Source organism: Salvelinus sp. IW2-2015, unplaced genomic scaffold, assembly GCF_002910315.2.
Source record: "Salvelinus sp. IW2-2015 unplaced genomic scaffold, ASM291031v2 Un_scaffold1332, whole genome shotgun sequence".
Taxonomy (NCBI): domain Eukaryota; kingdom Metazoa; phylum Chordata; class Actinopteri; order Salmoniformes; family Salmonidae; genus Salvelinus; species Salvelinus sp. IW2-2015.
Window position 1 is genome coordinate 267910 of NW_019942845.1, and position 24532 is coordinate 292441.

The window sequence follows — 24532 nt, forward strand, 5'->3', positions numbered from 1 at the left end:
ATTTTATTTTCGCTTAGTTAGTCATGCATCTGTATTTATTGTTGGATTCTAGACTTGAACACTACTTGTTCATTGTCCCATCCAGAAAATTTATTAACTACTTTACATGTATAAGGAAATGTATACAGTATGATAGATGTCCAGAAAGAGGGTAAATCAAAGGAACTAGTGTGTTTGAAATTAGGTGTGTGGAAGTTACGGCTGAGGTTGACGTGAAAAGTTACCGAGTGACGTAAGAAGGTTACCGAGTGACGTAGAAGCGAGTGACCCATCACTTTACAACTGAGCTGGAGGCAGTATGCATTTAGAAAACAAACTTTAAATTGTTTGAAAACCTGATTTTTTTTTTTTTAAGGCCGTAAACCTTTGCTTCAAAGTGGCCTATAGGCAAAACCTGATCAATTGAAACGTTTGAGGCAAATAGATGTATTTTTACATAGGCGGCACGTGAGTTTCAACAAAGCTTAGGCGAAAGCTTACAATTTTCCTACCCTCTATATGCCCAGTTTGTATATCATATGCGCATATTCATGCAACAGTTTCATTTCAAAATAACAAATGTTCCGCCTTCCTCTCCATCATTGTCGGGTGGTGTTAATCATAAAAGTTAAAATGAGGGATCATCATCCTCTGCCATATGACACATTGATACATTGTGATCCATTGGCGGCAACAAAAAAGTTTAAAAAATGAAGAACAAATTGTTTATGTACTATGACGGCCTACACCGGCGCAAACGGGGCCGACGGACGCTTGGCAGGGACTGTTGTGCCCCGCTCCTATGGCTCCCAATCACGGACTTGTGATCCGCCTGGAATCGAACCAGGGTGTCTGGAATGATGCATCAAGCACGGAGATGCAGTGCCTTAGACCGCTAACCACTCGGGAGACAAAGAAATGAGCAGCATGAACTCATAGCCTATAGGTAATGCACTAGCGCCGTAAGTCTATAACTTTCCATTGATCTTTCACAGCTGAGGACTGGTGATTTATCTGAGACATTGTTGGAAGTATTACAAAATAGTTTACTAATGTGAGGACTATAGTTTTAAAATATAATTCGCAATAATGAAAAAAAAAATATATACAAAGTAAACAACCTCTCCTACATTTCTGCACAGAGCAGGCCACGTACAGGTACTAGGCATCTCTCAACATTATCAGACCAGAGAAACCGGTTCGTTGCTCACAATGACACTCGTTGCACGCGCAACAAAAGAAAACAACAAAATAAACAGATATCTCTTAAATGATGGTTACGAAATAAACCAAACTTGTTCTCACAAGTGTATACAAAGTTGAAACTCTGCAAACGTTTCCAATGAGAACGTAAATAAATGACAATTAAAATCTCACATGCAAGGGGAATGCAACCACTGAAGGGATTAACGTGTACATGTATCTCCTCTTGTCTAAATTATGATTTCGTTTAAAGTATTATGAATTATTTTATTTAGTATAGACAGGAGTAAATATATAATTTAGGCTCAATTTTCATTTGATTTCCTACTGGACCCACCACTATACGAATTTCTCTCCTGTTCCATTAGACACCACGTATACCATTAGACCACGCACTATACCATTACGAACCCACCACATACCAATAGTTAGACCCAGCACGTCAGCAGTATACCATTAGACCCCACGTCATAACCACTTAAGACACCCACCGACTATACCATTAGACCCCAGCCACTATACCATTAAAGACGCCCAACGGTAATACCATATGACCCCACCACTAATACCATAGTAGCACCCCACGCACCTCTATACCATTAGACCCACCAACATTAGAAATACCATTAATAGCCAGCACTATACCATTTAGCCACCACACTATACCACTTATGACCACACTTACCATTAGACACCACACGACATATACCATTAGACCCACCACTATACCATTAGACCCCACCACTATACCATTAGACCCACCACTATACCATAGACCCACCACATACCATTAGACCCAGCACGCTACAAAGAATGGGTGAAGAACTTACTAATGGGGAATATTAAACCATTCAGTACCAGAATCAACTCATCCTATACACAAAATTGTGTAAGACCCAAATAGCTACAAGAGAGCAAGTCAAATACCATTTATCATCTCCAAAAGACATCCAATAAAATCTACCAATCAAGAGACGCCCAACCCGCACTATACCGAGTATGACCCCTAGCTCTGACACTGCACCATGAGTGAGCCATAATACAGGGACCTCAACTAGACGCTACCTTCCTCTGAGCCTGCCCAGGAAGACGGGGCTACTTCCTCTGAGCCTGCATAGTGTTATAACCATTAGACCCCGAGCATCAGCACTTCTCCTTGTAAATAGCCATTAGGACCCAGCACCTTATACCGATTGACCCAGCCACAAGAAAATCATACCAGTTAGACCCGCGAGCATATACTCTATTAGGCGAGACCCACATCCCCTCTCTGACCTGCAGAAGACGGTAGGCACTTCTCGACCTAGTACCATCTAGAGCCCCAACGCACCGGGTAGCTACTTCCTCTAGCCTGCAATGTAGTACCATTCTTGAGAGCGCGCACCACAAATACTGATAGCCATGCACTATTACCCACCTATTATCTGTTGGTGACTTATTACAACATTAGACCCACCACAGTGTAATAATACCCATTCAGAACTCCAACCACCCAAAATTTATACCAATTTAGAACCACTCCCAGAGTCCTATCGTATACACATCCCGCTTAGACCCCCAAGCAACGCTTTATTACCAGGAAAATGATCCAATTCTTAAGCCCCTAATTACCATTAGAACCCCATCACTGATATCTCTATTAGACCCCCGAATGCCATCATTTATAATTACCATTATAGAACCCTTAATTATTTAAAGCAACGCCTTTTTTATGACATTATGAATACCTACACTCATTATTACAAACGTTATAACATAAATTAGGTATCCCGGCACTTTGTTTTTAAAGGTGTGTATACCATAAATATACCTATGATAGACCCACCATATTGAGAACCCAGCACAATTGATTGATATTAAAGATAGGCCAAGTAAAGGTACCTTCTTAAACCACCAAGATTAGACCCAGCACTATCACCATGTAGAACAGCACCCAAGATATACCCATACCTAAGTAACACCAGCAGCCTTCTTACGATTATACCAGTTAGATCCCACCACTATTAATACCCCCGCAACAGCTCGTCCTCTACTTGGGTGGATGGAGACTATTGAAGAATCCCGTACACATGTAGACCCAGCACTATACCACTAGACCTCAAAGCTCACAGTATAATCAATCATTAGAAGAAGGCACCATAATCCCAATAAGAGACACACGAGAGCACATATACCATTAGAGCGCAGTAGGCAGAGACTAGCGCTGTTGTAAGCGTATTAGGCCAGTGTCCTGTCAAAACAATGGTCTTGTAGCCCCCTAGTAGACTCTACGAGCCAGCAGGCCCCAAAACACCCTCCACCATGCCCCAATCCTGCGTAACATTGGGCCCATTTTAAAGATGTCTTCCCACCTAGCCATGTGGGCAATAGCCGCAATGTAACCGAACAAGCGACGGGCGGGCCGTTATACCATTTAGGAGGGTGCCAGCCCAGCACGATCCAATCATTTCACTTCAAATTTTGAATAGTAACCAAAATATATACCTAGTTAAAGTGCGACTCAACCAATTTTTATTATGAGCCATAGACTCTAAAAGCACGTTTTATACCATTAGACCCCTTACCTGACAGACTTTCATACCATTAGATCACACAACCATTAGACCCACCAGCTATCATTGACAGATATACCATAGACCCAGCACTATACCCAACCACTATACCATTAAGACCCAGCACTATACCATTAGACCCAGCACATACCATTAGACCCAGCACTATACCCACCACTATACCATTAGACCCACCACTATACCCACCACTATACCATTAGACCCACCACTATACTACCCACTAGACCCACCATGTAGACCCACCACATATACCACTAGACCCGCCACCACTAGACCATTAAAGACCCACCACTAGACCACTAGACCCACCACTAGACCATTAGACAACCACACTAGACCACATACCACTAGACCCCCACTATACCACTATACCCACCACTATACCACTATACCCACCACTATTACACTAACCCACCACTATACCATCTAGACCCACCATTAGACCCACCACTATACCATTAGACCCACCACTATACCACTTAGACCCACCACTAACCACTAGACCCACCACTTAACCACTAGACCCACCACTAACCACAGACCCCACCATAGACCCACCACTATACCAAGACCCACCACTATACCACTAGACCCACCACTATACCACTAGACCCAGCACTATACCACTAGACCCACCACATAGCACAGACCCACCACTATACCACTAGACCCACCACTATACCACTAGACCCACCATTAGACCCACCACTAACCACTAGACCCAGCACTATTACATTAGACCCAGCCACTATACCATTAGACCACCACTATACCATTAGACCCACCACTATACCCAGCACTATACCATTAGACCCACACTATACCATTAGACCACCACTATACCCACCACTATACCATTAGACCCAGCACTATACCATTAGACCCACCACTATACCATTAGACCCACCACTTACCATTAGACCCACACTATACCATTAGACCCAGCACTTATACCATTAGACCCACACTATACCATTAGACCCAGCACTATACCCACTTAGACCCAGCCACTATACCACTAGACCCCACCACTATACCATTAGACCCAGCACTATTACCATTAGACCCACCACTATACCATTAGACCCAGCACATACCACTGAGACCCCACCCCACTATACCATTAGACCCACCACTAATTAGACCATTAACCCACCACATTACCATTTCTCTCCATGTCAAGTTCTTTCGCTTGTCCAGAAGACAAATGCAGTCCTAGTCATATCAGAAACCCATCCTAGTTGTTTCATCTTTAGATTCTCCCTCTAAGTTTCTAACAGAAACGCTATCAGATGCTCTGTTTTAGAATGGTGTTTTCCTAGACGCTCTGTTTTAGAATGGTGTTTTCCTAGACACGCTGTTTTAGAATGGTGTTTTCCTAGACACGCTGTTTTAGAATGGTGTTTTTCTAGACACGCTGTTTAGAATGGTGTTTTCCCGCTAACTGCATTTTGGCAAATGTTTGAAAAATACGTTTTATTGGCTGCTTCATTACAGGTGTTGTATGTTCTGTTAAGATGAATTACCATAATCTACAAGTGATTTCTGTCATTCTGAACATCGTGGCTGGACGCCCTAATGGCTTCTGCACCCAATGCATATGGGTCCGGTAAATTTCTCAAATGGACGGTAAATTTACAATCTTCCCGGCCACGTTGTCCGGCACCACGGAAAACCCTCATTCATTAACACCTCACACAAAAACGACACGTCACTGGCAAAGCACAGATAAAAAACAAATGACCATCTGAAAACAGGTCACAGAGTACGCCTGAAAGAGAGAGACGTCTCACCACTTAGAGAAGACGAGGAAAAACTTGTGTACGAGAGTGGAGGCCACGGCGTTGGGGTAGAGCTGGCAGGTCCTGGCTACCAGCATGGCCCAGGATACACCACCCAGGAAGCCCAGGATGTTACTGTAGATGTTATGGCCTGGGGGAGAACAATAACATAACATTAAGTGTATATATATATATATATATATATAAAATGGTGTTGGGTAGAGCTGGTAGGTCCTGGCTACCACTAAGAGATTAGATGTGTTGTTGCCCTACAAGGCAGTTGGCAGAATAGAGGTGAGTTGTAGTAGTCGTAACAGCAGTACATACATTAGGGGTGGGAACGTTTAAACTGAAGAAGAAAATACCACTAAACAGGTTCCAATCATGAGAACAATGTGGTAGAGGCGGCAGCGGAGTGAGGAGACGAGGAAACAACCCTTTCCTTAAGAAAAGTCAGAGGAGCGAGTAAACCCCAACTTAGTTATAAAGCAACTGTTAAAAATGTGCCAGGATTTATAAAACACATCCATAAATATCTTCAGAAATTAGACAGATCCTGGTTCTGTTGAGTGTTTGTTTAATACGGATTCCGTGAGCTCTAAGATTCACACGGATTCCGTGAGCTCTAAGATTCACACGGATTCCGTGAGCTCTAAGATTCACACGGATTCCGTGAGCTCTAAGATCTGTAAGATAAAGCAATTTCACCAATTCAACAGTTTTTAAATCTTTTGCCATGATGTAATAAAGGCGTAAAAAAAATAAAAATAGAACAAGCTCTCCGGGATCTCAGAATGTATTTAGTGTTTACACTGTTCCAAACGGGCAGGATCCTTTAGAGGGCTAATCTACAGGTCCACCAAACACATGTACAAATCTAACAGCCACTCAGATTCTTAACCAGATTTTAAAAAATTATGACACTAAAATTAAACCAACAAAAAACACAACAAAAAAATGATGCTTTGTAAATGTTCCAAAAACAAAATGTATTTCTAGTGAGAAATAAAAATATGGTATAGTGTTTCCATTAATTTTTTTGTGATCTGAATCTTAACCAAAATCTCACAGATCCAGCCAAGTAGTGCAACACAAGGGGGGGGGGGTACATAGGACTCCTAGTTCTCTGACTTTGTGCGATTAATTTAACCAGCTATGAAACAAAAACGTCAGAAATACTTTGAAAACAGCAACATTTTACTATAAAATGTGATCATACTTGACTATTTCTATTCACAAATGCAAGTGAAATGKTCTGAAATGGCGCCCTGACCCCCRGTGGCGCCCTGACCCACTGTGGCGCCCTGACCCCCTGCCAACATGGCTAGTGAAAGACATCTTACCAATGCCAAAATGTACCAGGATTTGGCAMGTGGAGGGTGTTTTAGGCCCTGCTAATCTAACAGCACCTGTTTGACAGACACTGGCCTAATACGTACACAGCGCRAACTCCTCCTACCCTCCTTCTTGATATCCTTCTTATTGTTACTATTAGGCTACAATCATCCCCACAAGTAGACCGAGCTTGTATAACCACTATCTAAGAGGCCTATGAGCACGTCTTGTTTAGCTGTMAGAACGTAACTTACTTGGGCCTATACTTTAATATCAATCATTCATTRATTTATGTCATCACACAGCCTTTAAAAACAAAATCAACTATTTTTGGTTTTAAAATGAAATAACAAAAAGGGGGCCTTAAATAATTAAACTAAATTAAATAAATCGCAACATGTCGGCTAAAGCAATTGCATCATCTTTCCTGTAATAAAGCCTTTGAAAGCCGTTAGAATAGACCCTCTGGGATTACTCATAATTTGTTCAGTGTTGTTTACACTGTTCCAAACAGTCAACAACAAAAAAATAAACTTGCATCTATTTGCACACCATACCCATTGCAGGCTCAGAGAAGTAGCCTACCCGTCTTCCTGCAGGCTCAGAGAAGTAGCCTACCCGTCTTCCTGCAGGCTCAGAGAAGTAGCCTACCCGTCTTCCTGCAGGCTCAGAGAAGTAGCCTACCCGTCTTCCTGCAGGCTCAGAGAAGTAGCCTACCCGTCTTCCTGCTGTCCTATTTTAGAAATGCCTCGCACCCTCTACATTTCACATGGCCAGTGGATTCTCCAGTAGTTTCCACAACCATGTCAAATGTCTTCCACACATGACTTGTCCGGCCCAAATCAATTCTCAGAATTTGAGTCTGGCCCGGTATAAGACCAGGACGGGCAGTCGAGACCTGCCGGGTTCAGTCTGGCCCGGTATAAGACCAGGATGGGCAGTCGAGACCTGGTTCAGTCTGAGAATGACAACTTTAATTCACTTGGAATTTTATTTCTCGTTTTAAATGGAAAACCGATTAAAAACGGCAGTTTCAAAACGCAAAGAAAAACGTATATTCATCACATCTTTAGTATACAAGCCGATTCACATTTGATGGTGAGTGAGATATTTGGCCGTACATGAATGATCACCAGGCACCAGTGTAATTTAGCTGGTCCTGCAATTCAGCTGCAATTCCTTGACGGTTCTGCCTCGTCTCCCAATAAGCTTGGCGAATCCTATGCCATATCGCTTACAGCCATCTAGCTTTTAAATAGAACTAAAGGGTTGGGGGCAAAGGGGCAGGGGATGTTTTTTGATTGGGCTTAGTTTTACACAAAACTTAAAAAAATAATAATAATAATAACTACAGCCATAGCTAGAGAATCACATTCAGTACCTGCACCTGGCTGGCCTACAGGCCAGTGAGTGACTCTCTCTGCGGCTTCTGTTCCCGCAAGACAAAATATGATTGGAAAGTTGTTTGCCAGGCAGAATATGCAAGCCAAACAAATTCACCATGGCAACGAGGCGTGTGGTCCGTCCTGTGTGTAAAAATGCCATGACACACGGTTTCTCTTAGGCAGGATAATCCCGTTTAGGAAATAGGAGCTCAGTTTGGGCCCAGCGCGTTGACATGTCATTAGTTGATTGTTAGTGTGAAAAGAGGGCAAGGTGAGAATGAGTGAGATAATCCCTACCTGCCTAGCCACAACAGTCAGTGTTACACAGCGCAAACACACACAAACAGGGACAGACACATACCAAGCAGGTGAACACACACACACGCTTACGGAAGATACCGACTCAACACACAGTTATGTTTTCCACCAAGACAAATGACTGTGCTCCTACGCAACATCAATAGTACAGATCCAACTCACGTTTAGCCCACAGCTTGATGGTCCTCAGAGTCAGTCTGAAGTTCTCAATGTTGGGTACAAGATGAAGGATCTCATCTGTAACTCTGCAACCTGAAAACACAACGTCAAGTCATTATTGTCCCCAACTAACCCACAGTCACAATAGAGACAGACAGTTAGGCTACAACTTATCCCCGTAACTAACCCAGTCACAATAGAGACAGACAGTTAGGCTACAATGTATCCCGTAACTAACCCAGTCACAATAGAGACAGACTGTTAGGCTACAATGTATCCCCGTAACTAACCCAGTCACAATAGAGACAGACAGCTAGGCTACAATGTATCCCCGTAACTAACCCAGTCACAATAGAGACAGGCTGTTAGGCTACAACACAATGCAGAGAGAACACTTGAAACCTACAACACAGCAGTTGCTTTCAACCAGCTGTAGGTACGGTTAGATGTGAGTCAACAACCAATTGTTAAGAGGCCTTTCAACCATTCAAACCACACTGTTTTTAACTTGGATCAGTGTAGTGAGATACCATTCAGCAGATGATTTTATCCTAATCGACTTACAGTACATGCAGTGCATTTGGAAAGTATTCCCACCCCTTTACATTTTCTACATTTGGTTATATTACAGCTTTATTCTAAAATGGATTACATATTTATTATTTTTATCATCAATCTACACACAATACCACATAATGACAAAGCAAAACCAGGTTTTAGAAATGTTTGCAAATGTATTCAAAATAACAACAGAAATACCTTAGTTACGTAAGTATTCAGACCCTTTTTTATGAGACTCAAAATTGAGCTCAGGTGTATTCTGTTTCCATTGATCATCCTTGAGATGTATCAACATGATTGGAGTCAATCTGTGGTAAATTAAATTGATTGGACATGATTTGGAAAGGCACACACCTGTCTATATAAGGTCCCACAGTTGACAGTGCATGTCAGAGCAAAAACCAAGCCATGAGGTCGAAGGAATTGTCCGACGAGCTTCGAGACAGGATTGTGCTGAGGCACAGATCTGGGGAAGGGTACCAAAACATTTCTGCAGCATTGAAGGTCCCCAGGAACACAGTGGCCTCCATCATTCTTAAAATGGAAGAAGTTTGAAACCACCAAGACTCTTCCTAGAGCTGGCCGCACGGCCAAACTGAGCAATCGGGGGAGAAGGGGGGGGCAGGAAGGTGACCAAGAACCCGATGGTCACTCTGAAGGACATCCATCTCCGCAGCACTCCACCAATCAGGCCTTTATGGTAGAGTGGACAGATTGAAGCCATTCCTCAGTAAAAGGCACGTGACAGCCCGCTTGGAGTTTGCCAAAAGGTACCTAAAAGACTCTCAGACCATGAGAAACAAGACTCTCTGGTCTGATGAAACCAAGATTGAACTCTTGGCCTGAATGCCAAGCATCACGTCTGGAGGAAACCTGGCACAATCCCTACGGTGAAGCACGGTGGTGGCAGCATCATGCTGTGGAGATATTTTTCAGCGGCAGGGACTGGGAGACTAGTCAGGATCGAGGGAAAGATGAACAGAGCAAAGTACAGAGAGAACCTTGATGAAAACCTGCTCCAGAGCGCTCAGGACCTCAGACTGGGACAAAGGTTCATCTTCCAACAGGACAACGACCCTAAGCACACAGCCAAAACAACTCAGGAGTGTCTTAGGGACAAGACTCTGAATGTCCTTAAGTGGCCTAGCCAGAGCCCCGGACTTGAACATCTCTGAAGAGACTTGAAAATAGCTGTGCAGCAACGTTCCCCATCCAACCTGACAGAGCTTGAGGGGATCTTCAGAGAATAATGGGAGAAYCTCCCCAAATACAGGTGTGCCACGCTTGTAGCGTCATACCCAAAAAGACTTGAGGCTGTAATCGCTGCCAAAGGTACTTCAACAACGTACCGAGTAAAGAGTCTGAATACTTATGGAAATGTGATATGCATATAATTTTTTATAAATTGTCCCCCCAAAAAAATCGACCTGTTTTTGCTTTGTCATTATAGGGTAGTGTGGGTAGATTGAAGGGCATAAACAATTGAATCCATTTTAGAATAAGGCTGTAATATAAAATGTAGAGAAAGTCAAGAGGTCTGAATATGTTCCGAATACACTGTACATTTTAGTATCTGTGACCCCAGCGGGAATCGAACCCATCACTGGTGCTGATAACACCACACTTTCACCAACTGAACCACATCAGGACCCAAGCTCCGAGGATACAAAGAGCTCTGTGTTACCATTGAGACTCCTAATGCAGCGGATGTCAAGGTTCTTCAACAGCCCGTCATCCCGAAGGTCCAGATTCTTTGGGATGGTTTGCAACGCTAAACGAGCAAACAGGATGTCGATCTAAAAATACACAACAAACAGTTCATGGACATAATTTTTATTTTTTTAAAGTGGGACATTTCAATATTGGATGTACAGAACCAGTTTTGCATGGTTTCCTTGTAGCAATGCAAATGTTCACATTTTAGGCCTATAAAGGAATCATGAATAAAAAAAATACYTTCAAATGTCACACCTCAATGCTGTCGAAAGACAGCTTTATGACCGGGACAAATGCCTCCTCAACAGCCTGGAAAATAAAGACAGAAGTTCATGAACAGTCTGCACCCTGTTCATTTTTGGGTATGCATCTTTACCTCCAACTCTACCAATACCCACTTCACTCTCACTTACTACCAACAACAAGTCCCACTCRACCAACACAATACCCACCCTTAAATCCTTGACCTCCTCCTGCTCCTTCAGCTTGTCCAGGAACGAGGAGAAGAAGTCTGTCCTCTCCACATGCCGAGGAGCCACAAACAGGGCGTCAATGTCTGCCCCTAGAAGARGAGCACAAGGACAGAAGACCTTGTTTAGATGTAAACTCTGTGGTCATGTGTTTTCAGAACCTGTGTGGTTGACAGTCATATTCAGTAGGTACCAACAAATGTTTTGAAATTAAAATTWGCATTCCTGTTGGACAACAACTCTTACTGTAACGTTTGCAGTGAAAAGTGGACATAACATGTACCTTTAGTGTGAACTCCTAACCTGTACGACCCAAATGTGAATATCTTCCCTCCAACAGTCTCAATCACTGAGGCAGGCAGATTCTAGGAGAAAATAAAACAATCCGTACATACTGTTGCATCATGGTAGGTAACAGTGCCATGCGGTTGTCATATCAACCCAATATTATCTGCATACCAAATAGCACACGATTCCCTTTTATAGTGCAGAGTCCTGATCAAAAGTAACGCACTACATTTGGGACTCAGCCATTTGATGTTATCACCAGACCCCTTGCTGTACCAGAGAACTGTCTATAGGTGAGTGTAAAATAATACCTTTGTCTCACTGACGTCATGGATCCATTCCTTCACCAGGGTGTTCAGTTTTCCCAACACATGTATTCTATGGAAAACAAGGCATGATTTAGAGGAAGTCTGTGGTGTTTTGAAGTGTAACCCCCTAGAGTCGATGTTCACACCCCTGCTGAAATGTAATTACCATAATAAAAATAAAATAAATATATCTCTCTAACTTAAACCGATGGATTTTTTAAGGATTTTTTATTATTATGCTAATTAGATTTTGGCATTATATTTTGTATTAATTTTTTTGCATCGGATGCGTCTCAATCCACCACATCCGCTGATGCTGCATCCGAGGTGACAGAGCTAGAGTGGTGTTTGTCAGACTATGAGACACCCCGAAAATCGGTGTTCTCAACTGGCAGTTTCATTAAATATTACCCACAAAACACCAGTGTCAACGTCAACAGTGAAGAGGCGACGCCAGTGAAGAGGCGARGCCACATTTTTTTTAAATATATTTTTTTAAATACAGTTTACCAAGTACTGACTGAAACCCCAACATAAGAATAATTGGCTGATGTACTGGCAAGATATTGGATGAAGTTATCCTCCTCCTCATAGGCCTTGACACTACCTGATATAACTTGTGTTCATTCTAACATGACCATTTACGAGTGACAACCATCCTACCTGCGCTGTAGTTCCAGCTCCTCTTCAAACACCCCGTACGGTTTCAGGGCCTCAGTCAGCCTGTGTGTGAGGACCAGGTCAGCCTCCTTAGCTTGGACCAGGCTGATAGGAGAAGTGATCCCATAGTGTTTGGGAGTCTCCCGACCCAACGACACCTGGTTAGCAGTTGGACTGAAAACAGGACAGGACAGATGTGTTTGTGATCTGAATAAATGTATGTGCCATGTAACAAATGTTACTAGGAATTTCTCTTGGTATTGTACAAAGAAACATCCACACATCAACAATCCATCAATACAAATATACATGACAGCCCATACAGAAAGTGTGTAATGGCATCACAGCACATACAAATGATGCGTGTAGTGTGTATTTTATAGTTAGTTCTATACTGACTCCCTAGCATACATTGCCTGCTGTGGTTTCTGTGGGTGTGGTGGAATAGGAAAACAGACATAGCTATACATCTTCATATTGGACACAGAGGCTTCTGAATGGATTCTGATGATGTCATGCCTCATATTAATCTAGAATGTTTTGACTGAACAGAGCCACCAAGGACATAGTCAACYTCAACTTGGTGACCTTCTGTAATCTTACAGTTTGATGTTGACATTACAAAGGCCTAACATGCTGACCAGACCAGGCATGCATGTGTCCCCTATCGCGCGCATGTTGGTTTTGTCCACCCACACCAGACACGATCAGGACACGCAGATTGAAATATCAAAACCAACTCTGAACCAACTAAATTAATTTGGGGACAGGTCGCTTGCTGTTGCTAGCTAATTTGTCCTGGGATATAAACAGTTGCTATTTTACCTGAAATGCACAAGGTTCTCCACTCCGACAATTAACCCACAGACAAAAGGTTAAAAACAGTTTGTTTCCAGCAATCTCTCCTCCTTCAGGCTTCTTCTTCTTCAGACTTTATATGGAGGTTGGCAACCAACTTTAAGGTGCATTACCACCACCAACTGGACTGGAGTGTGGACCTCAATTCAACATTTAATCACCCACATGGGTATATGCTCCTAAAAACCAATAAGATGGGAGAGGAGGGACTTGCAGCGTATCAAGTGTCACAAATAGAACCACGGTCTATTTTAGCGGCCGGCTATTCAGAGCGCGCGAGCAGTGTGGGTGCAATGATTGAATAACATGTATGTTTACATTTATTTTGCAACGCGAGCGGTGTGGTCAGCATGTGAGAGAACATATTTTTGCACCAAATTGATTTGACACGTCTACTGACCCATCACAATGCAAAACATAACATGCTGACCACACRGCTAAAATAGACCTTGGTTCTATTTGTGACACTTGATACGCTGCAAGRCCCTCCTCTCCCATCTCCTCATTGGTTTTTAGGAYCATATACCCATGTGGGTGATAGATAGATGACCTGAGGTCCATACTCCAGTCGTTGGTGGTAATGCACCTTAAAGTTGGTTGCCTACTGCTATATAAAGTCCGAAGAAGCCTGAAGGAGGAGAGATTACTAGAAACAAACTTTTACCTGTGGATTAATTGTCGGAGTAGAAGACTTTGTGCATTTCAGGTAAAATAACAACCCATTGTTTATAACCCAGGACAAATGAGCAAGCAACAGCAAACTAACTATCTACATTTCCAAATGTTTAATGTTTTTCGACATGTCCCCAAATTAATTTAGTTGGTTCAGAGTTGGTTTTGATATTTCAACCGGCGTGTCCTGATCGTGTCTGGACAAAACCAACATCCGCGCGATGGCCAGCATGTAAGAGCTACGCCTAAATGGCAGTGGGCAAGACARCTGAACAGCCAACTTTCTCAAACTGGCAATGAAGCCACATGGTATTTTAGCTGTATCTGACAAATATATTTAACATAATTGCGAAAGAGACAATAAACGAATTAGAGTAACAGTAGTAAAAGTTGTCTTTGTTTGCATTTAACCTTTAACTTAACGGCTTAACGTTTGCAACTGACAAATTACAATATCAACTTTACACTTAACTTTGGCACTAGCAAACACGTAGCTAACTAACGTTAGTTGGTTACCGAATCACAATTACCTACTAGCTACGTGCTAGATGGCGCAAACATAGCATAACAAAGCTAACGTTCGTTAACGTGTGTTTTGTTATGGTAGCTAAGTCCTGGAAATGCTAACTAGCCGTTTGCAACTTCACTTGCCAAGAACGCTTGAATGCATTGGGTTAAAAGTCAGACGGTACTAACGATAACTACTGTAGCTAGCTAATACTSAATTGTTTCTATACAATTTCCCGCTACAAAACCTGCTACCAAAAATAAATACTTGACAAACTGGCTCGCCAGCATCGGTAGGCCCAATCCCCTTTCCAAACACGTATCTGTCCAAAGTAACGAGATACTTACAGAGCCATTGAAACAACCTCCAGCAAGTCCAATCAGCCTTCCCAAAATTCCCTTCTCATACTCGTTTCTTATTTTATTTAGCTAGCTATGTTATTTAACCAGCAACCGAGCAGTGGGATTTACACCTTTTGTTTCCTCTAAACATGGCGCGTGTTCAAGCTGTGCGGTCTGCAAAAATCGCACGGTGAGTGGGTTGTGTTAACGTCATACTGTAGAGCACACTTATCACATGGGAACTGTAGTCTTTTAAAATAGATGGGCATTTTATTTTTTATTTGACCAAGCAAATTGACTGAACACATTCTCATTTACAGCAACGACCTGGGGAATAGTTTCAGGGGAGAGGGGCGATAAATGAGCCAATTGTAAGCTTTAAGAGCTCTGTGTAGTAAGTACTCTGAGTTATCTTACGTCCCTTTTTTTTAAATATATATATATATATATATTTTTTTTAAATTAACAACAAATCAATACAGAAAGTACATAAGGGAACACAAGTATATATAGATTATATATAATGGACAATCGCGCTAGGGGGTACAATATCACATTACAATTACACAAGGACCTTAAGGGACATACATACACTTACAATTCTAACAGCTTTTTTGTTAGTAGAGTATTTAATAGTCTTAAAATACAGTTCAATTTCTTTTTGTAGGGTAAGAAAATTTGTTTTTTTGTTAGTAAATTTACATTTGTGTATATGAAATTTGGTCAAAAGAATAATGAAATTAATTACATAAAAATGTTTCAGCTTATTTTTATCGTATGTAAAGAATCCAAGCAGTACATCTCTCCACAATAGTGTAAAATCTTCATAAATGTGTTCAATTATAAATCTACTGATGTCTTGCCACAGTTTTCTTACATGTATACAATGCCAAAAAAGATGCAACACTGTTTCTGTGTGGTCATTACCAAAGGAGCAATTTGAGTTGATGTTTTCCTTAAACTTCTTCCTATAGTGGTTGGCAGGATAATATTTATGAATAATTTTAAAGGAAACCTCCTTAATTTTGTTAACAAGTAGGTATGTGCGTGGCAACATCCAAACTTTTTCCCAACAGATATTATCAATAAATCCATTCCAATAAGGCATGACATAAGGTATAGATACAACATCCTGCTGAAACAAGGTTCGTATCGCTCTGTTGTTGAATGGACCAAAAGAGAAACAAATCTTTCCTACTGATGAGTCAACAGGGTCAATAGAAGGTAGGCTCTGAGGGTCAGGTCTTGACACGTTCCTGAATAACAGAGCAACACCTGAGGGAATGGCGTCTAAAACAATTGCAAAATCTTTAGGTGTTACAGGGACCTTGTAAAGGGATAAGAATTCCTTATAACTGAGTAAAATACCCTCTGCATTTACCAGTTGGCTCACCAATAGGATATTATTTCGGAACCAATATTCTAAAAACAAAGAAGTATTTTTATACAATATATCCCGATTATACCATATATAATATCTGTGTGGAGAAAAATTGTGTTTATAAATTAAGGACCATGACAAGAAAACCTGCCGATGAAAAGCAGAAAGTTTCACTGGAATTTTGTCAATATTATAATTGCACAACAACATGAAGTTAAGGCCATCAAAAGTAGAGAAGACATGATGAGACATCATACGTCATAAGACATCATACGTCCTTACCCTAGGAGGGGAACGACATTACCAGGAAGTCTACAGGGTCGTCTGGCTTGGCCTTGCAGCACTCCATCGTGCCCTCAGTGAGAGGGTATCCGGTAGTTTATCAGGGGGATAGGAAGCGAGCCTCCAGCAGCTCCTGCCTCTTCACCCAGTCACGTGACTGTTCTAAAGATACACAACTAACAACTCGGCTAAACAACTACAGCTCCATGGTTTGTTGCTGGTGGCCCACTCTTCGACGGTATACAGAGAGTGGTTTTAAGAGTTCACAGATCTGAGAGGACTGGATAGAAGCGTTTTGTGACCCAGGAAACAAATCTGCAAAACGTCAACATTTTACGAATATGAACACTATGGTTTCAAAATTGTAAAAGTTGCACAATATTATAAATCACCACCCGGTTGATTTTGAAATCAGCGCTTTTTGTGTCATTTTAACTAGCAACATTGAGGTTGCCATGTTACATCTCGGTTACAATTGTTRCACACMTTCACASAAGCATTTCGCTACACTCGCATTAACATCTGCTAACCATGTGTATGTGACAAATAAWWWTTTMATTTGATTTCAGTTGTCCATGCTTGCAGAAAGCAACGCYTTTACCAGACCGAAGGAATCCCCAAATAATATGAGTTAAGAAGCGTTTGAAACATGGTAAATAGTTGTTGTTTTTTTGGATGCCAGAACAGTGCTTTATTTAGCTGTGGGGTCCTTAGTAGATTTGAGAGCTGTGTTAGCTAGTGTAACAGCATAGCTTCCGTCCCTCTCCTCGCTCCTACCTGGCCTCGAAACAGTTACTCTCGAAGCATCGTTACCCATCGCTCCACAAAAGCCGCGGCCCTTGCAGAGCAAGGGGAACAACTACTTCAAGGTCTCAGAGCGAGTGACGTCACCGATTGAAACGCTATTAGCGCGCACCCCGCTAACTAGCTAGCCATTTCACATCGGTTACACTAGAAAACATATTTTTCTTTAGTTTGGCTAGCAGGCAAGAGCAATGATGGCTCTTGTAGACTAAATACAGCTGCCAAAACCTCCAATAACTGAGAACCACTGTACACAGACAAAATATATTTCATAGTTTTGGGATTCATCTGGATCAGTCCTTGCATCGCTTGAGCTGATGCAAGGACGAACACACGGTTCTGTGCACCAGTGTGGAAACAAAAGTAACCAAGGTGAAACGGCAGTGTTGCTAGGGAAATTATCCAAGATGCGCTGTGATTTTTGATGCCAAATATCATAACTTTGATTAAAGAGAACGTATGCTCTTTTACAAGTTTTGAATCAGACAATATTCATGTCCATAACGTTAGCTACATAGTGTTACTGATATTTTGCAGTTCTGTTTTCTGGGTTACAGAAAAACACATTTTTTGGTGGGTGGACCTTGACTTAATGAGGGATTCTAAACGCAGTCTTTCTGTCCTCAGGGGTGGGTCCGTAGTTCCGGAAATGCCCCACCAGCCGGGTGGTGATCTCCATCATAGTACGGTTTTTGTTCACCTCTGACAGACAATGAAAAACTGACAGATTTCCTRTCAATGCGTTAAGCTCTATTCAATCAATTTACTACAATTACTATACACTGGTTCTGATAATTAGGTTGAATATTGGTTTTGAAATGCTTTGGCTAAWTCAGTATTATATTCTAGCCTTACCAATTGTGTTCTGGGTGACTCTCCAGCATGTCAAAAGTATTTCAGAACCATTTCATCTTCCACATTCTATATTTCTTCAGCTGGCTAAGGTACTTGTCTTGAGAGTAAGGTGTCTAATCTGCCACACCCTATGCCTGGTTCTGCACCCGCTCCATTTAAGTCWTCAGATGCCTCCAGGGAGAAAATWAAATCTGCAAAACAGACACAGGTGGCCTCCCAGCGGTCTAAGGCGTCACTACAGACCRGGGTTCAAACCCCGGCTGTCGTAGCCGGCTGTGACCGGGAGACCCATGAGGCAGTGCAAAATTGGCACKGTGTCATGAGGGTTTGACCGGCRGGGATGTCCTGATTCCCATCGTGCTCTAGCGACTCCTTGTGGTGACCTGCAAGAATAACATTTATGAAACCACTAACTCCGCTTCAGAAATGTTACAAAAACAACCATTTGAAATCCAACACGATAAGACGAGGCAGCGAGTCTAAATAAAATCTACAAACATGCTRTCAGGAACAACTCGTGCCACAACTCCATACACACATACTACCATATCTCAATTTGAGAACAAACTTCCCTCAACAGGTGTCCTTCACATAAAGAACTGGCATATGAACACACCTTCATTTTGCTCCATGCTGTCCCTCTAAGTGAGGCCAGTTGGACCTGAGCATTGACGGCTCGTGTACACTAGCACATGGTAAATTGCTGTTTTCAGCCACCCCAGAGTGGCTCACTTGTGGGCGTGCTGGCAGCATTATAGCAGCACGTTCGATTGTGCATCTCAAGAATTCAGCATAGCAAGTTTGTATGAKGGTCTGGTTATTTAAATGAGTAAATGGTTTAATCCATTCTCCATTTCATTACTTTATTCACAGGTAAATGGTAATATGCTCTAAACCGCTCTGGTGACAAACAAACTTTGCTGCCTTGTTTCCAATTGTCCACATGGCTGGGAGAACCTATTCAAGTAAGTAAATACATTTCKAATGTAAACTATATTATTAGCTACAGTGCAGTCTAACTCAAATGAGCTGCTAACGTAACTAGCTAGCTATCTAGCCAYCTTTACACTGCAAGGTTTGGTGACCAGGGCCATCTGGGACTGCCTCCTGAGGGCCTTCAGGCGTGTGAAGGCTACCTGTGTCCTGCATAACTTAATGGACATGAGGACCAGGAGGGGATCTGCAGCTTGCTGCCTTGTGCCAGAGGAGAGGTCTACAAGATGTTTCAAGGATGGGGGCAAACAACTCAGCACAGGAGGCAATCCATGTGCGGGAGATCTTCACCACCACCTTCAAAGAGGGTACTGTTCCCTGGCAACACCATAGACCACACTATGCACAACCAAATGCTCTTAAGAGCCATCCACATTGCAATAAGAGTATTCTCCCATTTACGTAGCTATGTCAACTGCAGTTATTCAATTCCAGGTTTCTTTCCTTTTGATTTCTACTTCAGGTGAGGGTGCTGTTCAGGTGAGGGTGATGTCTGTACAAAAACAAAACAGGCTCTTTTAAGAGTCGCCCATATTATTATTATTATTATTTACAATTAGACACCCTATAACCCACACCTACACATTTGTGTATCAATCTGATGTGTTGTGCAGTAAGCAGGCTCAGGTGTAACTGTGGCTCCTTCCACCTTCAAAGAATACGCAAGAGAACCAACKATGGAGAATAGTAAGACGCTTCATTATTTAGAATACTACGCTATATTGTTTGTCATGTCTGTTTTTCAGTAWAAAGAACTCTGCAGCCACTTAGTGTGGACACCAGGTGAGACCACACACAGATTCCTATTGAACGCTGTCTCTTTAACTACATTATTTTCTCAATAACAGTCTCTGTCCTTTACTTAATCCCCTTCTCCCTAAATCATCTAGGTTATATCAGCTGAACCCCTCCCACATCTGAACTGGCATACAGAGGGCACAGCATGATCAGAGGTGAGAGGTTACTTGAGAGTTTACTTGGTCGGGTCAACAGGAAGTATTATTAAAGATGCTTTACATTGAAATAGAGATGTTGTGGTCCCAAAGTTAAGACAAGGTCAGTTTTGCATTTCACCTACTGATGATTGAGTGTTGATTACGCCTTGTTTTTTTATTAATTCTTTCTCCCGTCTCCAGGTAGGTTGATGTGAGAGGATAAACTGGGGACCCGAGGCTGTTAGGAGACATGGCTAGAGACACTTATGTAACTGATATAGAGAATATTAGGGTAACCCTGTAATTCATTAATCATACGCTGTCTTCCCTGCTCCTCTGTTCTTACCTCTTTGTCTCTCACACCTCTCCCCAACTTTCTTTTCATGTTTTTTTATAATGGACACCAGATGTGCATTGAAGTACAGATTGAACATTTTATTTAGAATATATTACAATTATATTTAACACTATAGCGTTTCCGTTTCACGTTCTCTACTGGTTGAAATGAAGTCTCATTTGATGCCATACTACACCTATCCTGTGTCCTCAGATCAATGTAAAATAAGTGTTTGATATTGAGATGAACTGGTTTTATAGTAGTTACATGATGCAAAGGAAGTAATGTACTGTTTTTATTATTCTGTTTCTGTATATATGAATTACAAATCAGCCTTTTAACTACTTAACTCATGTTTCTAGTCTATTGCATAGTTACAATGTGTAACCATTGAGGTCCCAGGACCCGGATTGGTAAACACTTGGAAGTTTATAATTGTCATACATACACAGCATCATTCAAGAATGGAGTTTGGTACTGGTATTGGATATGACGGAAATGTCTCACAGATATTCATACKTGAACCGCACCTTTATTTGCCAAAGTAGAATACGTGATCGGTGAATATATTCAATGTACAGGCTACAATGTGAGGATCTCACGCTTGGTAATAACTACATGTATATAGGACTTGCATCCTTGGCAAAACGTTATTATATTCTACTCAATCCATAGGCTTCATTCAGACTGTTTTGAAGTCAATTACAACAGGCTATGATAGCTGAGGTTCATAGCTAGGTTCTGAACTAATACACAGATCGGCTAACTTTTCATAGCTAGCAACACATCKATGGGCATACAGGTATTTTTATACTCCACAAGCAAGACAATAGCTAGATACGTTACTTCAGCTGCATTGCATGGGAAATGTCAAGGCAAGCTTACAAAARTGWACATTCAATTTGCAGTAAATGCTTTCTTKGATTCTTTGCATCCACTGTTTTCACAAGACGAAAGCRTGGTTTGCTGGTTTTCTCAGGAGWCCCTAAAACCATTAAACAACCAGAATTACAATGTCACATCCATAAAGCTAACGTTACCTAGCTGGTTAATGTTAGCTAGTAGTCAGCTAGCTTGTTAAATAGCGATGTTCGTAAATTAACTTTGACATGCGTAATCGTTTATCTACGTTATCTAAGTTTTTTTTCTTGTTGCATGACTCATGACGTTATAATTTCTCCTAGTATTTTTATTAACCATCTTTGCTGAAGAAAATCCCCAGCGATGGGTTGCATAACGTCAAATTCGTCATGGGAACCACTCGATATGATTGGTCATCACCCAGGGGTCGCCACTGGTGATTTCCATGAACTTGGGAAATGCTTTTGACTCTTCACTCTCCCGCTCAACCCCTTTCATAGCCTCCTCCTGGAATAGAATATTTGATACATTTATTTMTATACGTTTTTGTAGTAAAGGAAGACTCAGCGATATGACGTYGATGCAAAMTAAARKGCATAGTGGGTCAATGTCCGCAACAACTAATAGCGTTGAAGCGCGAAGCTAAACTTCTACGCTGTTTTTGTTTCCCACGTTAWGAACCAGTGCACATGTGCKGATACTGTGWGAGAGCGAAGTGTTACATCTCGCTCATTGCAATATCTGCCTTGCCCCTAATGTCCACGTAATTTCGCTGACTCTACCTTTCAAAAATGTGCAAAATACATACATTTCTGCATATTGGATTTTCATGGTTTTGACACACAGGTATTTTAAATGTATAGTTCAGAACTGTTATCAGAAAACAAGAGGCACGCTTTTTGGGAACGACAGAAAATCGGAGTAAATCTGAGTCTTCTTCTAGATGACCTCTGAACTTGATGTTGTGCATTTTAATGTTTACACAGTATCTCTGCCACAGTACTCTTCCCTACCGCTGGAGGGCCCAGGAGACAGACTGGAAAACAAACAGCACAATATCTCAATATTCTATGTCTGGCTTGAGTATGGGTATAAGGCAATAATACCATGGTACACTCATCGTTGCTGTGTACTTGCTACAGCCCTGTACTCCTATAATACATCAATTATAAACTGATGCTGGTAGGCTTTTTGTTGTTAATACCACAGCTGGACCACTCACTAGAAGTTGTCTCAACAGTTTGCATTCCTTCACCACCCGGTTGATTTTTATCAACAATTCCAGCCTTGAACACCCAGTGGAGAATAAAGGTATCCTTCAGAAAGTCTGGTTATTGACACTCCAGTAATCCACATCTGTGTGCAATTAAAAAAGAATAATAATTTGGTCAAACTGATGCTCCWATTTAGACCAGTCCCAGATCTACTGCTGCAGTGCCAATGTCCTCCCATTGTTGAGCATAGGAGTTGTCAAGACTGTCAAACAAACAGATCTCAGATCTGGGACCAGGATAGTGAAGATATGCTCCAACTGACCATTGTCATTTCTGAATAAGATTTCCTAAACCTGAGACGGGGATCAAATTAGACATACCGTCAGAGCCTCAGTGAGGTAGGCCTCCTCCTTGGAGGATTTTCTTGATCTTCCCTGGACCGAGCACAACATTTGAGTCATTTAGCAGACACTCTTATCCAGAGCGACTTACAGGAGCAATTAGGGTTAAGTGCCTTGCTCAAGGGTACATACAGATTTTTCACCTAGTCGGCTCAGGGATTCGAATCAGCGACCTTTCGGTTACTGGCCCAACGCTTCATACTGGTCCCAAATGGGAATCAAACCCACATCTTGGCGAAGGCAGGCGCTGTGCTCTACCATCTGAGCCACATGGGACAATATCCTCCAGTGTTCTTGGATTCATCCACAGCGATGAAATAATGTCTTCTGTCTTGTGGTCGATAACATTCTGGATTAACCTTGTTGACTAAAGTAAACAGTAATTGTAGGATTAGTATTTTTTTTCCACCCCAACTCTGACAGATACCCTTGAATAAGCAGTAAATTAACATCAACATAATGGAATGGCCCCATAGAAAAATACAAACTCTGCAAGGTCMCTGACATAAATGGTACGGATAATATTTATGCCAGGCCCAAAAACAGGAACTCTTGCAAACTCCAAGCCAACACACCCTGGTGTTTGGAGGATATATTGGCACGGGTGTTGTTAGGCCTGAGACAACGTTTTTTGACTGMGCTGATGAGACAGTGGATTGCGCAGTCAAATGGAACAGAGTAAATAGGCATTTTAACGTCATAGATTTAGCCGGTGGTAARTTGTGGATTATAAACTTGGTGGTTCGAGACCTGAACGCTTATTGGCTGACAGCCGTGGTATATCAGATCATATACCACGGGTATGACAACGTTTTTTACTGCTCTAATTACGTTGGTAACCAGTTTATAATAGCAGTAAGGCACCTCGGGTTGCGTTGTGCTTAAGAACAGCCCTTAACCGTGGTATATTGGTCATATACGACACCCCCTCTGGCCTTATTGCTTGAATAGACACTGTCTGGAATGTAGTTTTAACCAATCAGCATTCAGAATTAGACCCACCCGTTGTATAAATACTCACTGAATAACATTCTAATGCAAAACGGGGGATTCTCCCCTCGCTGTTAGAGATAGTTCCAACGATTTGGAAAGTCCGATCTTGCAGTGTAGGCTCATCCGCAGCCGCAGGAGGACCATCCTCATTTGACAGAATATACACGCAGTAACAAAAAAATAAACATTTTAGATGAATACGTATCAATAGTTGAATAACTTTCTTTCTTTTCGTCCACCATGTCTCCTGTTGCTGTGGAAACGCTTTGAGGTTGCTAACATCGCCTCAGCCAATGAAATAAGTMCATTTGCAAAAGGGAGCACTATATRTTGCTCAGATAAATTATAAAATAGACATGAA

General features: G+C 41.8%; 1 pseudogene; it reads right to left on the reverse strand.

Moving 5' to 3' along the window:
• Window positions 1-15303, reverse strand: part of LOC112070446 (poly(A) polymerase alpha-like) — a 36473-nt pseudogene extending 21170 nt beyond the window's left edge.
• Between the last annotated feature and the right edge of the window lie 9229 nt (window positions 15304-24532).